Source organism: Apium graveolens, chromosome 2 (genome assembly GCF_009905375.1).
Source record: "Apium graveolens cultivar Ventura chromosome 2, ASM990537v1, whole genome shotgun sequence".
Classification (NCBI taxonomy): Eukaryota; Viridiplantae; Streptophyta; class Magnoliopsida; order Apiales; family Apiaceae; genus Apium; species Apium graveolens.
Window position 1 is genome coordinate 43465638 of NC_133648.1, and position 6811 is coordinate 43472448.

Genomic DNA, 6811 nt, shown 5'->3' on the forward strand with positions numbered 1-6811 from the left:
TGATTGTATTTATTGATGACATCCTCATTTATTCGAAGACTAGAGAAGATCATGCTAATCATTTGAAGATTTCCCTGCAAAGGCTAAGAGAGAAGCAGTTGTACGCAAAGTTTTCGAAGTGCGAATTTTGGTTGGAGGAAGTTCAATTCTTAGGTCACGTAGTAGGAAAAGATGGCATTAAAGTGGATCCCGTAAAGATTGAAGCTATATCCAAATGGGAACAACCAAAGACTCCAACAGAAGTCAGAAGCTTTCTTGGGTTAGCAGGTTATTATCGAAGATTTGTAAAGGATTTCGCCAAGATTGCAACTCCATTGACCAAGTTGACCCGGAAGAATGAGAAGTTTAATTGGACAGAGAAGTGCGAGGAAAGCTTCCAAGAATTGAAAAAGAGGTTAGTAACAGCTCCAGTATTAGCATTGCCAGATGAGACAGGAAACTTCGTGATCTATAGTGATGCTTCCTTGAAAGGTTTGGGTTGTGTATTAATGCAACATGATAAAGTCATTGCCTACGCTTCCAGACAGTTAAAGCCTCATGAGCAAAAGTATCCAGTGCATGATTTGGAATTAGCCGCAATCGTGTTCGCGTTGAAGCTGTGGAGACATTACTTATACGGAGAAAAATGCGAAATTTATACAGATCACAAAAGTTTAAAGTATATATTCACTCAGAAGGATCTAAACATGCGACAACGGAGATGGCTAGAACTGATTAAGGATTACGATTGTTCTATTAATTACCACCCAGGCAAGGCCAACGTAGTGGCAGATGCCCTAAGCAGGAAGGAAAGATTGAATGCAATCAAAATTTCCGAGGACCTCGCCAGAGAATTGGAGAAGCTGGAAATTGAGGTTCGAGTAACAGACGAAAATCAAGGACAATTGTATGAGATCACTTTTCGGCCAGAATTGATGGACAAGATCCAGAAGTGTCAGGAAGAAATGATGAATCGAGAGTTAGATAGTTTAACTGGAGAAGAACTCTGCACACAAAAGGATAGCAAGGGTATGTATAGGTTTTCCTCGAGGATATGGATTCCCAATGTAACTGAACTAAGGAATGCGATATTGCGGGAAGCTCATAATTCCAAGTTTTCCATTCACCCGGGAAGCACTAAAATGTATCAAGATTTGAAGATGCACTTTTGGTGGCCAGGAATGAAAAAGGAAATTGCAAGTTGGGTTAACAAATGCCATGTATGCCAGACAGTGAAGGCGGAACATCAAAGACCAAGTGGATTGTTACAACCGTTGGATGTTCCACAGTGGAAATGGGAAGAACTCGCGATGGATTTTGTAGTAGGACTACCAAAGACGAAATCGAACCATGATGCAATTTGGGTAATTATTGATAGATTGACCAAGTCTGCACATTTTCTTCCGATCAATGAAAAGTATCTTTGGACAGGCTAGTTAAATTATATTTGGATGAAATTGTTACCAAGCATGGAGTTCCTGTTTCAATCGTATCGGATCGAGATCCAAGATTTAATTCCAGATTTTGGACGAAATTTCAGGAGTGTTTAGGGACTAAATTGAAAATGAGTACCGCCTACCATCCCCAGACAGATGGCCAAAGTGAAAGAACCATTCAGACGATAGAAGACATGTTAAGGGTTTGTGCTTTGGATTTTAAAGGAAATTGGGACGAACACTTGCCACTGATTGAGTTTTCTAATAACAGTTATCATGCCAGTATAAGAATGCCGCCCTACGAAGCCCTGTATGGACGTAATGTAGGTCCCCTCTTTATTGGGATGAAGTAGGAGAAAAGAAATTATTAGGCCCTGAATTGGTTCAACAGACTAAGGATGCAATTATATTAATTCGAAAAAGGTTAGAAGCAGCTCAAGATAGACAGAAAAAGAACGCAGACCTTCATCGAAAAGACGTGGAGATGGAAATAGGATCGTTGGTATTGCTAAAAGTGTCGCCCTGGAAAGGATTGGTTAGATTTGGACAGAAAGGTAAGTTAAGTCCTAGATATATTGGACCTTTTGAAATACTGAGGAAAGTTGGTAAGGTTGCCTATGATTGGCATTGCCACCACAATTACAACATATCCACAATGTATTCCATGTGTCCATGCTGAAGCGTTATATCCCTGATTCAAATCAAGTTATTGAATATGAACCAATCGATCTTCAACCAGATTTATCCTACGAGGAACGGCCGATCCAGATCCTAGATCGTAAAGAGCGAGTTCTTAGAAATAAGTCTATTCCTATAGTTAAAGTACTGTGGCGGAATCCTCGAGTAGAAGAGTCCACTTGGGAATTAGAGTCAGATATGCTTGACAAACATCCTCATTTGTTTAATTAGATCAGATTCTGAGGACATAATCTTTTTAAGGGGGAAAGAATATAACGACTCGTACATTTTTGTAATATTTAAATGTGTAATTATTAAATAAGTTATGTGTATGGGATCTGTCAGTTGAATATTATTTTTAATATTTTATTAATTATGTGTGATTATGGGTGTTCGAGGATCGTTGGTGTAATTAGTTGTGGCGTTGTGTTATTTGTTTTATGGTTAAAAGTGGTTATATTCAAGATTTATTTTCATAAATATGGGGATTATCTCTAAAATTATTTTTATGGCTTCATAACTTTATTAATTATTTTAGGAGTTTTTAAAATTGAGAAATCAATATTTTATTGATTATTTACCCTTAAATGATTTTATGAAAATTTTATTTTATTACTTTTTAATTATTTCAAGAATTTTAAAATTATTCCGGTAAATTTTTGGCTTTTATTTAACCGTGCGTGAACTCGTTAGATTGTTAAATGCGGGTCTGGTGTGCGGTTTCAAAATGATTTTAAAAATTATAAAAATGTTGTGTATTATCAATTTTAAATATTGTTGGAATTTTGAGGTTTATTTTAAGACTATTTCAATTCGTTCTGTTCGGGAAGTGTATCGTGATTAAATAGATCGGTGTGTCAGTTACGGTATCGAGGAAAAGAAACCGGGTAAATAAACCCGAATTCATTCCCTTTCCCAGTTAATCCCTAGTTCCTCTCTTTCTAAACATCAGCTTCTTGTCTCTCTCGCCTCTCGATTTCACTCCGTCTCTAATCTCTTCTCTTCTGAATTTCTTTCCTCCCTTAATCCCTCTCGTTCTTTGTTCTCCTCGATTTATTTTCTTCCTCTCGCTGCTTGCTTCCGGTAAGTCACCGCGCCGTTCTGTTTTCCGGCGAGATCGTCGCCCTTCTTTCTATTGATTCACCGATTGCTTCATGTTTATGTATATACATACTTGCTGTATGTATACGTTTCTGTGTGTGTGAAATCGTGTGTGTTTCAGGCTGTCAGAGTGTGTGTGTTGTGTGATATTTTCTGGCATGTTCTGGCCGTGTTCTTCACCGTTTCTGTTGTGGTGGCGCGTGCTTAGCACGCGAGTGTGTTGCCCTGTGTTGCCTTGGTTCGAATTGTTCTGATTAAAAATTTTATTTTATTTTTTTTCTTCTTTTCTTTGCAGGAAAGATTATTTGATTGATTTCGTGAAATAAATTTATATGCGAGGATTATAGATTAATCGATGGAATTTACGTAGGATACCCGGTATAAACGGGAACCCGTAAATTTTATCGCCGTCGGCGATGAGCTTCGGCGAGCCGACGGTGGACTATGATGATTCGATCTGAGTCCTACAATTTAAAATACAAAATACGATCTAAGGTGCGAATTGCGAATAAAATACTATTAAACCATAAAAACACGGCTAATAATTAATAATTATATTTAATTGGTAACTGAGAATTTTGGACTGATATTGATGACTGAAATCGGTGGTTGGGTTTAAATTGCGATTGATTGTAGTTGTGTTTGTTTGGACGTCGGGATGTTCGACGGGTAGTCCGATAAATAAAGGGGTGCTGCCCGATTTTCGGAAAATTAAATTACGAAAATACGAGGCCGTACCCAATGGCTATCGGAACGTCGATCGATTATATGTAACTATTTTGTACAAAACCTGATTATGTGTTGCGATGGAATACTTTTCGAAACCGATAACCCTAATTTCGTAAAAGGACAAATATACCTATATTACGAACACGAGCACTGAACCGGCTTTTGAAGACGTGAACCCTAATTGATACGTGTATTATTATATTGAAAATGTTACGAGTTGGGTTTGTTAACGTATGGGTAGATTGTTAGCAAGGATAGTCAAGCTTATTCGGACGTCTAATTTAGGGTATTTTGGTTCCTGTAGATTCCAGTTGAAATCCTTAGCATCCCGGTCAGTGCAAAGCCAGTCAGAAATTAGTGTTAAAGCGTATTAAGGCAAGTACCCCTGATCATATCTTTATGGTTCAGTATATATGAATATAATGTTGTCTTATTCTCGTACTGGAACAGAATGATTTAAGTTACGTATTCCCTGGGTTTCAAATTATTTTATTAACTTGTGTTTTGGGGGAAAAGTAACTTCTGAAAATACCTATCTCTAAGCTTTGAATAAAATGGAAATGTTTTGGGAAAATGTGCTGTGTTATAATTGTTTTAACAAGAGATAGGTAAGTGAATTGGAAAACTGGATAAAAATGATCAGATAATTGGATGAGTGTGCGCAGAAGGCCCGTAACGGCCTGGAAGTTAGCGTAAGAGGCGAAGTGGTTGCGCACCCTATTATAACCACCAGCCCAGCGTGACAGAGACCTAGCTAGTCTCTGAGTTCCGGAACAAGTTTCATATGATAGCCTGATCAGCTGTCTCACCAGGAATCATCCAATGCATGTATATCTGAGCAAGCGATTTTGAGGTTCCCGGAAAGGGACAAATTTATGGTTCCCGTAAAGGAACAATTAATTTTATGGGTCCTGCAATGGGATGAATGATTTGGAAATGGAAGTAGCATGCTAAATTTAACCCTGCTATTTACACAACACTATTAATAAATGTTTAGAGAGCATGCTAGCTATTAAAGATCCAGTTTCAACAGTTTATCAGTTTTTATCTATTTACACTTGTTTTACTTGTTTTCCACTATCAAGTTGTAATTTCTGTTCCTACAATTGTTTATTATAAACTGTTTTAGTTAGTAATCATATAGTGGTACTGCTGAGCGGTTGATCGCTCACTCTTGCAAATGTGTTTGTATATTTTCGCATTGCAGATGCTTAGGGATGTTGTTGTTTTGCTAAGGGCCAGTTTCCAACTCCTCCTGTGTCGAGCTCCTCTGAATAGGTTGTGTCGGGAAGTGTGGTTTGTGAGTTGCTATAGATAATAGTCACAGATGGTAGGTTGTTTTTAATAAGATGGTTTGTAATAAGTGTGTAACCTAAGTTATACTTGAACCTGGAAAAGGTCTTGTGGAAGAGTTGTTTATATTGAAATAAAGTAAGTAGTTGTCTTATAATTATAGTTTCATTTTGTTAGTGACGTCAACTCCTAACCCGGGGTTGAGGCCGTTACATCTCTTGCTGGAAGAGATTCAAGAAACTTGGCAACATACTTCTCAAACTTTGTCAAGTTCTTCCATCAGCAGTAAGATTTATCAGGCAGCCTTCCTTTGAAAATAGACATTTACTGATCTCCCCAAGGATGATGAGATTTAATTCCAGTCAAGATCAATTTTCTCTTCAAGAGATTGCAGATACTCTAGATAACTGAAAGTACACACAATATACAAATTACATTAAGCGCACGAATAATGATACAATACTTAATTTCTTGGATACACTGAAGAAGAATTATAAAATTGTATATAGGTTAAGTCCTTACTAATACCATAGTCAGCATTACAGGGCGGCAAATTCCCCCACCATCAAACTCTTATCATATTTTTTTTCAAGTGCCAAAAGTGTTATTCAATTCAACAGCTATCGTTCAACAAAATTACAAAACTATTCGGCATTTCAACATATCAACCAAAGTAAACAAATTATAAAAACAACCAAATCACAAACCTACGATCCAAACAAAATCCAAATCATATACAAATACAGAGGGGAGGGGAGTGAGGGAGAGGGAGAGGGGAGAGAGAGAGATTAGAGAGAGAGCTGAGCGAGAGATGTATATACTTGGAAACAGTCTCTTTATGAACCTGAAAAAAATGAATAGACATGCTACCAACATTAGAAAGCTTCTTCTAACAAAGATGACATTTAAAGTGTTTAGCTTTCTGATGTTGTTCCAATATCTTCTTATCATCAAACTCTCTATCTGCTGCAATCTTCTTCTTCCCCATCCCAGACTGATATTCAATTCTATTCAATACCCATTCCTATCTAGATTACTATCAACAAATGAGGCGATTGATGAAAATCACTGCATCGATGTGATTTTAAAAAAATAGGTAAGAAACTGGAGAGGGAAGAAATCGGAGATGAAAGAACGGCACAAGAACAATGAGGGAGAAGAGAAAGTCAGAGATAAGATAAGACAGAAATCAGTGGAGATAAGGGGGAGATATGGGGGGAAATGAAATTTGGTGAAAGGGGGAAATGAAATTTAATGAGAGGGAATGAGAAAATTGGGTTAAAATGTGTAAATAGGTTAATAAATTCTTTAATTTAAAAATATTATTATAATTATTTATCATATTACATATTAGTGTAAAAGAATTAATTAAAATTTTCTTATTTAAAAATAATAATATTTTTGTACATGAATGTTTTTAATATTATACAATTACCTTGTAAATCGGGAACTAATCTCGTTGTTTGGAGTGATATTTTTACTAGATTTTTCTAATCCTGGCGTGTAAGATGAATTTCAAATTTTTTAATAATTTTTTCATATGACTAAAATTGATATAACTTACATCTGTACGGTTGGATCGTCAAAAAAATCAT